This window comes from Arvicanthis niloticus, chromosome 13 (assembly GCF_011762505.2).
Source record: "Arvicanthis niloticus isolate mArvNil1 chromosome 13, mArvNil1.pat.X, whole genome shotgun sequence".
Lineage (NCBI taxonomy): Eukaryota > Metazoa > Chordata > Mammalia > Rodentia > Muridae > Arvicanthis > Arvicanthis niloticus.
In genome coordinates this window covers 16,826,923-16,839,666 of record NC_047670.1, presented here as the reverse complement: position 1 = coordinate 16,839,666, position 12,744 = coordinate 16,826,923, and the positions used below count along the sequence as shown (strand labels likewise).

At 45.1% G+C, this 12,744-nt stretch overlaps 1 protein-coding gene across 3 annotated transcripts in view; it reads left to right on the top strand.

The window, feature by feature from the left end:
- The window catches only part of Ncald (neurocalcin delta), a 408,926-nt gene that overhangs the window by 69,850 nt on the left and 326,332 nt on the right, over positions 1 to 12,744 (top strand). The window contains exon 2 of one of the 3 annotated variants that reach the window (XM_076911275.1): positions 210 to 313. The exons of the other annotated variants lie outside the window; for them this stretch is intronic. The gene's annotated coding sequence lies outside the window, so the exon portion shown is untranslated. The remainder of the gene's footprint in view (positions 1 to 209; positions 314 to 12,744) is intronic. 3 annotated transcript variants of the gene reach the window in all.

The following is a 12,744-nucleotide window of genomic DNA, read 5'->3' as shown; positions in this document are numbered from 1 at the left end:
AAACATACCTTTAGAAATAAAGGCTGGAGTTTGAGTATGTGAGTGGTGTGTGTTTCCAGCAGGAAAATGATAAACTATCGTCAAGCTCACGGCAGTGTGTGCACAGCCATCTGCTGTGTTCCCACAGACTTCCCTCCGTGTACTCACAGATGTTGAAGACCCAAGCTGAGCGAGTCTATAAATAACTCTCCTTTCCTGCTTGAGTCTAGAAATAATTAAGGAAGAGATGCAGGAGCCAGACAGACGAGGCGGACATATTCTGTGCATCGCCTTTATCACCAATAACGCCACTGGGCTGAAGGTGGCTTTAGAGGTGAGGCTGCGTGCGATGCTGGGAGGCAGCTGTCGGAAGCGTCCTATCTGAGGCAGAGAGAAAGGCCTGGAAGGGCCTGCAGAGGGGAGGCAGGGGGCAAGTTTGGTCAGCACTGCCTGTTAGTTAGGGGGTATGCTGGGGGTAACATCACACACCTGCTAGTTTTTCCACTCAAACAAAACAATAACACAAAACAGACCACCACAAATCAAACATTTTATTCAAGACTCGATTGTCAATTGGGTCGTTTGTTCCCTTCTGTCATATCCTGCCAGACCTTTGTGTCTTCCACTGACAGATTGCTTAATTCCCACAGTTCATTCATCCCTTTGCTATAGTGGATGCTGATTCTGGAGCCTCACACACAGCACACACCACTGAACATACACAGTACACACCACTGAGCTGAGCCTGGAGCCTCACACATAGCACACACCACTGAACACACACAGCACACACCACTGAGCTGAGCCTGGAGCCTCCCGAACAGCACACATCACTGAACACACACAGTACACACCACTGAGCTGAGCCTGGAGTCTTACACACAGCACACACCACTGAACACACACAGTACACACCACTGAACACACACAGTACACACCACTGAACACACACAGCACACACCACTGAGCTGAGCCTGGAGTCTCACACACAGCACACACCACTGAACACACACAGTACACACCACTGAACACACACAGTACACACCACTGAACACACACAGCACACACCACTGAGCTAGCCGAACACTTATTCAAGCCCTTGATGCTTTAGAAACATGACTCTCTTTATAGCTCAGGCTAGCCTCAACTTCTGCGCCCCCAGAGCCAGAGTTTCACCTCTGCCCTGAGCTCCACTCCCCCTTAAGTCTGTGAGCTATCCCCTTTCCTTTTGCTCAGCTGGTAAGAGGCAGTCCAATGGTCATAGCTTATTGCAGATCCTTTGAGGTAGAAGAGATTTTCACCAAAGACATTTTTATACAACTGTGACTGTGGGATGTTAAGTTTTAGAGGAAAAAACATAAAAATGGAAACTCCTAAAACTAACCTTTCCCTTTTGATTTCTGAGGGTTAGGTAAAATTAACAAAATAGTCACAAAGTTCTGTAGAGCGCTCTGCTCCAGGGCACCATGAGGTTCGTATTTTTGTTTCTTCTTTTAAAAATGGTGCCTGAAGTTGGCTTAACAGAATGCAGAAGGTCCTTGGAGCCTTAAATTGGCCAAGTGTCATAGAAACTATACCACGATGGTACAAAGAATATTATGCTATCCTTTTTGTATCCCAGGCTGGCCTTGAACTCACTGTGCAGCCCCCACTCTACTTCCACCTTCCAAATGCTGGGATGGCAGCTGTGCTACACCAACTCAGGCTCTGTTGTGTTCGCTTTGGAAGGAGAGGTTGGTGCCCAGGGACACGTACCAGCTTCAGAGGCTCCTCCAACAGGTTGTGTTTGGAGGACACTTTCCCCAGGCTTTGGAGAGTGGGATTTTTATGTCCTCCAAGACTCAGGGTTCTAGAGTTGACATGGGGCATACTTTCTTCCTCTTTTCTTACTTGCAGCAGATTAGTCTTTCAACAGTTATTTAGTTCCAGTTAATACGCTGGGAGGGCTAACTCTGAGCAAGACTCTGGGTGAAGCTTCTCCATCAGCCCCATCCCCCTGTGCTTCTGTGACTCCACCATGGACATGGTGAGCTTCTCCTTTGTCCCCGAGAACTGTTTTGTGGCCTAGTCTCTTCTAGGGGACCCTGGATAACTGTGGCTGCCCTCTTCAGCCTCATGCTGAGAGGACACCTCTGGAAGGCTCGCTTCATTGTCTTGCTTCATTGTCGTTCTTCTCAGGGGCAAATGCTTCCCAGGGCACCTATGTAGCAGCTCACAGCCACAATTTTATATTCATTTGATGGATGTCTCTCTTGTCCACTGGCTGTCCAAGGAAAAAGTATTGTCTGTTGTAGTGGGATATTCCCCCCCCCCCCGTTGCATTTACAATAAAGTGCGGTATTGGGCAGTATGAAACGTAGGCAGAGTGAGGAAGGGGAGGGGAGAGGGAGCAGCCATGGAGAACCACTGATGGGTTGAAAGCTGGGCAACTTTTATCTAAAGGTTAGATATTGGGTAACAGCTCTAATCGTGTGGGCATCTTGTTAATTGAGCATTTCTAAATATATAAATCCTTTAGATAATCATTAAGCTTTAAGAGTCTTCTTTCTACGGGGTACCACAAGGATGGTGGGTATTATTAGGGGCTTAGCCAAGCTTTGTGGGGGCAGCATGGTGAATTGGCAGAGCCAGCCACCACATTGGCATCTTGTGGGTGCCAGGGCTGGTATTTCTAGATAGCCGGAGCCACGGTCCTGAGTGGGAGCAGGGGGAAAATGGCGGCTGCCCAGGAACAAGCCTGACCAAGCGCTGTATTCTAAATATCTCCTGATATAGTCTCATATCTTATATTTTCAGTATCCAATGAAGCCCACATTCTTACTACATTTGTCAAATGAATAGGAGAACATAGACATCTTGCCATTGGCACAAATAGACTCAAAACAGAAAACTAAGGTAAGTTATAGCCTTGCTCTGTATCATAGGAGAGACATGGGCTACTGTGAAAGTGTGTAGGCACATGCTTACCCAGGAACCCCCACCCAAGAGTGGCCAGGGAAACTTCCATTCCTGCAGCCAAGAAAGAGGACTGGCTGAATACAGACTGGGTTCAAACCCAGATTTTACCCCTTCATGTTCCAGTGTTCCTTAAAAAGGTTAGTTACGTGGGGCGGGGTTTCCAAGCATGAGTAGCCATGGGAACCACACTCGTCTCACTGAGCTGTGCGGGTCCCATCTGGTGCCTAGACATGGCTGGTGCACAGCATCAGAGTCTTTAACCCCAGTAGCCACAGGGCAGGACAGAGGAGCGGACCCTTGGTGAGACTGAGACCATCATTGAAAAGGGGAGAGGAGGGCATGGAGGGGGAGAGGCGGGAAGAGGAGGGGAGGGCAGGGAAGAGGAGAGAGAGAAAGAGGAGGGGAGGGCAGGGAAGGGAAGGGGAGAGACAGGAAGAGGAGGGGAGGGGAGGAGAGACAGGAGACAACAAGAGACATAGTTCAGGGCATTTTTTTTCCTGAGCTCAATGAGCTTGGACTGGAGACAGAAGACTCTAGTCCATGGGACAGCCCAGACTCCTCAGCACATGGGGGTGTTTGTCACTTGTTTCCTCAGTCACACATAGATTCTTTCACAAGCACACTTGCTGCATCTTTTAAATGTGAAATGTAGGTGTGCCCAACTTTGTAACAAACATGGAGAGAGACATCTGCTATCTCCCCACCCTCACTTCTCGCCCCACCTCTGCTCATAAATACAAGGGTGGCACTCGGGGAAGATAGAGGATATCCTGAAGATTAAGGTCTATTTCAAGGGGCAACCTGGGACTGACTTACCAATGCTTACTGCTAAAGTTCCTCAAAGACAGCAAACAAATGGAATTCCTATTATCTGCCCCACCGAGTGAGAGTGTGCATGCAAGCAGCCACCTGCAAGTGTAATGTCCCAGTGTGCCCTCGGAGCCAGAGGCGAAACTGTATGTCCTGTTTTTCAGTCTTTATGCCTTCGAGACAGGCTCCACTGAGCCTGAAGCTTTGCTAGTGGCTAGCAGACCCCAGGGATCTTGTCTCTGCCCTCCTTCCCCACAGCACTGGGGCTGTTGCAGCCTGAGCTGCCCCACACTTGGGGGCCAAAATGTCTCGGACCATTCTGTCAATGTTGGGACCCGCACTGCCAAAAGCCTTGGGGACTAAATTGTTAGAGCCCGTACTGCCCCAAGCTGCTCAGGTCTGCGGGTTGGGGTTCAGCAAGAGAGAGAGAGAGAGTGAAGACGGACTCTAGGAATGGAGACCAGACAGAGTGTGATTCAATCCTGTTTATTCTTCAGTCTCTCTTCTTCTCTCCAAGTCCCAAGTATTGAGTTCCTAGTCCCTAGTCCCTAGTGCCTCTAAGTTCTAAGTTCCTTCTTCCAAGTGCTAAGTGGCTAATGTCTAATTCCAAGCTCTTCCTCCAAGTGCCAAGACTCAAGTGCCTAATTCCTACTCCAAGTTGTACTCTCTGAAGTGTCTGATTCTCTATTACCCAAATTGTTCTGAACTGTCCTGTCTGCCTCTTGCCTTTTATATGTCTCACTTCTAAGCCATGCCTCTAAGTCACACCTTTAATCATGCCCTTACGTCTTGTCTCTAAATCTGATCTCTAAGTCATGCCCTTAAGTCACACACCTTTAAGTCTCACACACCCAAGGGAAAATTCTGGGTATCTAAAACAAGATGTTATCAGAGTGTGCTCAGCTGTTGCAGGCTAATGTAATCAAGTCTCTGGTCAGGGTATATGGCTCAAGATGGCTGCAAGGATGATAGCCGCTTTCTGTCGGCTCCCCACATTTGGCTGTGTGTGTGTGTGTGTGTGTGTATGTGTGTATGCATATTTGTATGAGTGCATGCATGTGTATGTTTGTGTGTGTGCATGTGTTTGGTGTGTGTGTGCGCACATGCCTATGTTTATGCATACATATGTGTGCATGTATGTGTTTGTGTGTGCATGTATGTGTGCATGCTTGTGTGTACGTGTGTGTGTGTGTGTGTGTGTGTGTGTGTGACACTGAGCTGTTTCTGTCTTCTCTGCAGCTGCTTTTGAGATATCCCTGCACCCTTGAGATATTTGACAGGCACTATATAGCCTGCAAATCCTAAAATGTTTGTTGTCTGATATTTGCAAGGAAAGTTCATCAAATCCAGTTCCACAGCAGTGCAGGGAAACAAGCCCAAAGGAGAGGCATTTGGTTTAGTCCAGCTGGGAACCAGGCAGTGGGTGAGGGAACTGAGGGAGCTGTTGTGTGTACTTTTAAAACACACCAGCTCTTTCTTGAGAGTTCTGCCCAAGCTCCCTCAACCTCTCTCGGCTAGCTCTGCCAACCTCCCGACCTTCTGTGCCCTTTCTCCTGCCCACCTGAGTCACTGAGCATGAAAAACACCAGACAGCCTTAATATTTTAGAACTAGGCAGATAACTCAATGGCTGGGTAAAGAATATCCTGCCATATCCTCTTTAGTCTCCACTGCTGGCAGAGGCTACAAACTTGCATTGTCCGGAGACCTACATGTCTACATGTCTGCCGCTTCTTTCACTCCACCGCCTGCCCTACCCCTCTACTTCATCCCCTTCTCTTCCTTCTGAGATCCAGACGTTCCACCTTTCTCCTTTTGCCCAGTGATTGGCTCCCGCCGTCTTTATTGACACAATCAAGAGCCAATTAGGGAATCCACACCTTCCTCTCATGGAGTCTCTAAGTCAAGTGCCCTGATTAGATATAGATTTGACCACTTCAGGTCCTACTTATGGTCTGAGATAATGCAGTGAAAAGAGGGTGAAGCAGCCTGTGAGAGAGAAGCTAAAGCCTGAAGAGCTGTCATCGGAAGTTATCATGGTGCACAGATCTGGTGTGGAGGCAGCAGGAGGAAACCAGTGAATGGAATTCGTCATTTTCTTCAGGCCCAAATGCACCAGATAAGAAGGGATAACCCAGTGTGAGGGGTTTTCTGTTTCATTTTCTGATATTCCCAGGCTGCAATCTCAACTCTTCATCTGGATTCATCAGCTATAATTACTGAAATCTGAGGTACACAGTCTCAAAATACCAGAAGAAATATATTATTTCCTTCAGAAAATTATCCTAAGTTGCCAACTGTGCAATGCTTCAAAAGCCCAACAGTTTGTGTATAACTCTGTGAAGTGCTTCTGAGACATTCATCCTGTTTGCTTTCCTGTTGATAAAAACAAAAATCCAAGGAGCATGAAGTCAGCTTGCCCGAAGGTAGGAAATTCTGGGGGAAGTACTTTTTGAGGCTGCTACCGTTGGAAATGTTTCTTCTCTAGCCTGTTGGAATTCTACTGTACTTCAAGCCTTATTGAAATGCTTCCTTGACGTAGGAGCCCATTGTTGTGCAGAGTAAGCACCTTACAGAAGTGATGCTTGCTAGAAGATACACATTTTAAAAAACATAGAACCAACAGAACATTAAGTTGGTGTGGATTTCGAGCGGCACACTTGACCTCTGACTTCTGTGTTCTGATAGCTGGGTTGGCTGAGGCTGTTCAAGGATTGTGGTGTTCATTCTATTATTTATTCTTGCTGTCTTTTCCCTGCTGTACTTTTGGGGTACATTGCTACTGATTGAGACCGTTATCCCAGAGGTCAAGCTTGAGTTCAGGAGCTTGGGACCAGCAGTCATTCCATTCCAGGAGAAAGGAGGAAAATCACTTTGTAGATTTCGACAAGGAGAAATGAGAGCACATTTCCAATCAGTAGAGCGAGCTAGGCACCTTGATGAGACCAGGAGCTGTGACACTTTCTGTGGGAATCCCAACAGCTGCAGACAGGGCCTGGCTGAGTGTGTACTGACCTTGTGGATTCAGGTCTCTCCTTGTCTTATGTGTGTTACATACCTAAACTGACATTTTCAAGCACTTTAAAGCAAGACCTGGATGAGAGGACATCAGTTAGTATATGTGGGGACATTTGAGGGATGGGCTGGTAGAGGCCAGTCTGAGCCTGTTCAAGTTCTCAATACTATGTCCAAAAGAGGTTATATAAATTCATTGTAATTGTTTGATGATTTATGCAGAACTTGCTATTTGCATATAGTTGAGTTGACCTATAAACTTTATGTGAACTATGTATTAATGTAAACAATACATACTAAATATAAAATACATACTATATAAATAAATAAATACTACAATATAAAATACATTGACATAAATCATGTCACAAATGGTTTTATTTTTAATAAGATGAGAAGCTAAAAATGAAGATACTATTTTCTTGTCCCCTAAGTAACCCTGTAGCATATTAGAGGCAACATTATTTAATCGTTGGATAAGGACTGACAAATAGGTAATGTCAGTGTCCAACTTCCCACCTTGCCATTTCAGTCATAGGAAGTTGGCTCTGTTTATTTAAAGCACCAAAACATATACACAGTTAATTATGGACAGATAGTAGTTTTCAAAATGGTATTTATACAACAGTGAGGTCTAGAGAGATGGCTCTGTGGTTTGCCATGCAAGCATAGGGCCTGAGTTCAAATCTGTAGAACCCATGTTAATCTGAGTGTGGTAGTATGTTTCTTTAATTCTGATGGTTCTGCGGAGAGATGGGAGATGGAATCCGGAGAATCCCTGGAGGCCTGTAGACCAGTGAGCCTGTGTAGACCACAGTGACGAGCAACAAAAAGAGAGACCCAGCTTCACACACTTGGAAGACAAGGACTGATAGTCAAGGTCACCCCCTGACTGTGACACACAGCCAGTGGGTGTGCACACACCCAAACACACTCAAATACATGTACTCTACATATCACATGCATACAGACAAAATGAAAAACCATAAACTTATGGAAATCTTTGAAAAAGTAAACCAAGCAAAGATCTTATTCAGAATTTGTAATAAAGAACTATTAGAACTCAATAATAATAATAATAATAATAATAATAATAATAATAATAATAAATTCAACTTAAAGTTGCACAAAATATCTGGATAGAGACTTTACCAAAGAAGATAAACAGTCCCTATGTAGGCAATGAAAGTATGTTTTTTCATCAGAGATGCCTACACAGTGAAACCCCAAGCTTGATATCACCAATGGCCAACAGTGCTGCTGCTGCCTGTGCAGCAGCCAGAATGCTCCTTCAGTCCAGTGGGGACGCAAAGTAATAGTCACTTCAGAAGACCAGAATTTCAATTTCTTGCAAAATTAAACACAGCACTTTAAAAAAAAGATTTTATTATTAATGTTTGAGTGTGTGTGTACACGTGTGTGCACACGTGAGCAAGTGCACGAGCACCTCTTCCTTTAATTTTACCCCACCCCAATCCTACCCCTCCCCCCAGAGCCGAGGATCTAATCAAGGGCCTTGTGCTTGGAAGGCAAAAGCACTCTACCACTGAGCAAACACCCCAAGTCACACTTTTAACACTAGTAAGATCTAGTAATCACTTTCTTTGGCGTGTGCCCAAATAAACTGAAAATATATTTAAAAAAAAAAAAAAAACATTAAAAAGCCTGAACGTTAACATTTACAGTGGCTTTATATATAATTGTAAAATCTTGGAAGAAACCAAGAGGAAAGCAAATGGATAAACAACCAGTTACTATTCAGTGGTAAAACGTGAGCTATATGTCCAGAGAAGGAAAACAAGGAAACTTAACTGCATGCTGCTAGGTGGGTACGTTCATTAGGAAAGCTACTTACTAGGGTGCCATTCATAGGACCTCCTAGAAACAGGCCAAACTAGAGTAAAACAGACATGGATGAGGGTAGCACAGAGGGCTTGTTAAGACGGGAGGCTTTCTGCTGTGACATTGTGGTGACTGTGTGCCATTACCCAGTTGTCAGAACCTGTAGAGCATATGCTATGACGGAGGTCTAAGTGAGCCACTCATCAGCTATGACTCGTGTCACACTGATACACTGCCAAGGTGGGAGGAAATCGTGGCCTCGGGGATGAGTCATGTGAGAACTCCAGTTCCTACCCCAGGTTTCAGTCATATAAAATTCCTTTAAAAATAAGATTGTAATTAGAGAGGGGGGGCTGCTAACCTTGATCCTACTGCCTGCTCATTAATACTCATTAACTTTGAGATTGTAAACCTAATTATGAAAGAACAGTTCGTGCCTGCTCACATAACCAACCAAAAGACAGACTTAGAATGTCTGTTTTCATGTCTCAGTTCTGCTGAAATGAGTGAGAATGGAATGAGCAGACCCATGGGATAGACCCCTACAAAGAAACCTGAACAGATGCATGGGATAGACCCCTACAAAGAAACCTGAACAGATGCATGGGATAGACCCCTACAAAGAAACCCTTGGGGCCTGCGGTGCTTAGGACAGGGATTGATGAGAGTTTTTCAGGATTTCTACTCCTTTCTAGAGTAAAGAACACATGTGATACAGCCCCCAAATAAAGGGTGGGGTGGGTGTGTAATGATTGTGCCAGCCAAGACTTGCTGAATGTGAGCCAGTCTGGGGCATACAGACCTTTAAATAGATGTGGTTCCCTCATCAAAGACTGCAGTCTAAGACTCTGATTTCTTCTTTTTGAAAGAGACTTACATGTAGTCCGGGCTGGCCTTGAACTCATGTAGGCAAGGATGATCTTAACCTCCTGCTCCTACCCCCCAAATGCTGGGGTTATAGACGTGTGCCCCATACTTGGCTTCAGTGTGGATACTTTGATCATGAAATTGGGATAAATGATTTTAGCTCCGTTTCTAGCTGTGATGGCCACTGGATGTGGCAGAGAGTGCTGACTCACACATGTTGTCCTCTGACCTCCACAAGCTCACTGTGGCATGCACACATGCCTCCCCAGTACGCACATAAAAAATAAATAAGCAAGGAAATAAAATTGATAAATAAACATCATTAAAAAAAAATTATGTAGGGGCTGCTGTGTGTTGACAAATGACTCGCTGAAGAGAAAGCTCCTCCCTCTCTTCAGAGAGGCCTTACCAAAGCTACTGCCTCAAGGAGAAAAAATGTGCTCATGTGTGCACGTGTGGGCACTGTGCATGTATATGCATGTGTGCATGTGTGTGTGTGCAGTGTGCATGCATGTATATGTGTGCACACATGTGTGTGCGTGTGCATGTGCACTGTGTGTATGTGCATGTATATGTATGTGTGCACATGTATGTGTTTGAGTGTGTGCATGTGAATGAGTGAATGTTTGTACATATGAGTATTAGCATGTATATGCATGTGTATATTCATATGTGTGTATACATGTGTTTGTGTATTTTGTACCATACACACAAACCACACATACACATACCTTATGCATAATGCACCATGCACACGCAGTATACATATAAACCATACATATATACCCTATATACACATGCACTATTTACATATACTATATACACATATTGTACATGCATACATATATGCCATACACATGAACTATGTACACTACCATATACACACCCTATACACATGTATCATGTGTAGACCACACCCCCATACAACATATATACACATGCACCCCACACAAACACACAAACACACAAACACACTATACATATACCATATATACGTAACCCACACATATATGCACCATGTTCACACCATGCATGCCCCCCCACATATATGAATCATACACACACCCCTCATACACGTATTTATGCATGCATACACACTTTACACACAGAGAGATTCAGCTCACTTTCAAGTAGGTGGCAATAAGCAGTTATTTATAAGGTCTCCCACTCTGGTATAGGGAAGCTCTCTCATCCAGTCAAGTGGCCCTTGGCTCATTTCCTTTTCTTCTGTTCTGTAAGTGGAGGAGAATGCGCACCTAAGCCCCGAGAAAGGGTTTCTAAGAGCCAACAGCAGCTACAGACACGGGAGCCCCTCAGAGGACACTGGCAGAGCAGCACACCAGAGTTAGCTCTGCTGTGGGGAAAGCAGGCTCGTGCATCTTCTCTCCTGACGAAATGCTTCCTTTGCTGAGTTGTCTGCTTTTATGGAGAAGGAGAGAGACAAGAGTTAGATATTTGGTATCTTTGGTAAAACCTTAACATTAGTTTGATTTTTATTAATTTATGTATGATGTGTGTGTGTGTGTGTGTGTGTGTATGTGTGTGTGTGTGTGTGTGTGTGCGTGCGCTCGTGCGCGTGTGTGCACGACTGTTTGTGTAGAGACCAGAGGGAATCATTCGGTATTCACATCTGTCACTTTGCCTTCATCCTTTGAGGCAAGATCTCTCCTGACCCTGGAGCTTAGACTTTTCTGGTCAGGCAAGCAGGCATCCAGCAAGCCAGAGACCTCATGTCTCTGTGCGGACTTATCCAGTGGGGCCACAGTCAGCTCTTTGAGATACTGGGATCTGAAATCAGGTCCGTATGCAGTCGATCCATTTCTGATCTATTCTCCCATCTCTCTAACCCACAGCTTGATTATTTTGTCAAGAAATAGACAACAGATTCTCTGCATGCCCTAAAGGCTCATGCTGGTGTTAATTAGCTAACAAATGCTAACTCTTCCAAGCTGGGAATCTCTGGTCAGTGCTCTGTCTCAGAACTGGGCACTTTAAAAGCTTTGTCCCATCTGTTTTCCTCCCCAGGAAGTTTCTGCATCTCATGATCCGTACATGCCTTGTGAACTCTAATCTCTAAGCTGCTCAAACAGTCTCAGAGGCAGGCAGGGATAAGTCCTAGGTAAATGTAAAAATAGTAGCTTGTCCTCAAGTGGGCAGAGTCTTCAAATCATAAATATAATTGGGTTTCAGTTCTCCCTTGAACCCAAGCCTCTTCTTTGAATCACAGACATTTGTTATTGGAGCTGGGAGTTGTCTCTCTTGTAGATTTTTCCTTTCTTCAGAGGCCAACCTTGGCACTAAGCAGAGATTTTAAAAATAATAATTAGAAGACAATTTACTCTTAAGTCTCTGAAGCAGCTTGTTCTCATATATACTGAAGCCAGAAAAGCACAGGGTGGGGGTAGGGAGAAGAGAAGGGGGGGAGGGAAGGGGAGGGGAGGGAGGGGAAACAGTGCTGTGGGAACAGTATAGCTCTGGTCTGGGTTCTAGGCAGACTTGGGTTTGAATTTTAATTTTATGCCGATTGACAGTGGTGTCTCAGTTTATTCAACAGAAAGACAAGCAGAACTTTACCACAGAGGACTGCTGAAGGAGTGAGCTCAGAGAGGGCCTGTTGTAACTGTTCTTACCATCAGGGTCCGTGATGCGTCCTGTGGTAAATGCTCTCTGTCTGAACTGATGTTTTGTATCATGTGTGACTGTGTATGTAAATTACTGAAGATGAAATAAAACTAGAAAGCCATGTTAGTTACAGTTCAAAGGGTTAGCCCAGTATGTGGCCATGGCTGCTGTTCGGAGCCTCGCTGTCACCTCAGCAAGCAAGAGGTCCCTCTTCTCAGTAGTTCATTCTCTAGAGATGGCGCACACCTTGTCACTGAGCTCTCCACTATTGTCTAATTAGTGGAAGTGACACCAGACTGGACAAGACTTTGTTAACATTCAAAGTGCACGCTGTGAGATAGCTCAGAGATACATGCATAATATACAAACCGTGGCGAGCCTTAGGTCTCTCCACCTTGCAGAATGAGTCGAGCCTCACACTGCTCTAGTTTAGTTCTTGTAACTTCTAAGATAGGGCAGGGATTATGCGGCTTAGAGAAAGCTTGCTTTCACCTTAGAGAAGTGATGCTTTCCTCCTTTCTTCCTTCCTGTCTTCCTTCATTTCTTCTTTCCCTCCCTTTTCTCCCCTCCCTTCCCTTCCCCCACTCCCCCTCCCTTTTCCATCTCTTCCCCTCCCTCCCTTTCCTTCCCTTCTCTTTCTCCCCTCTGCACT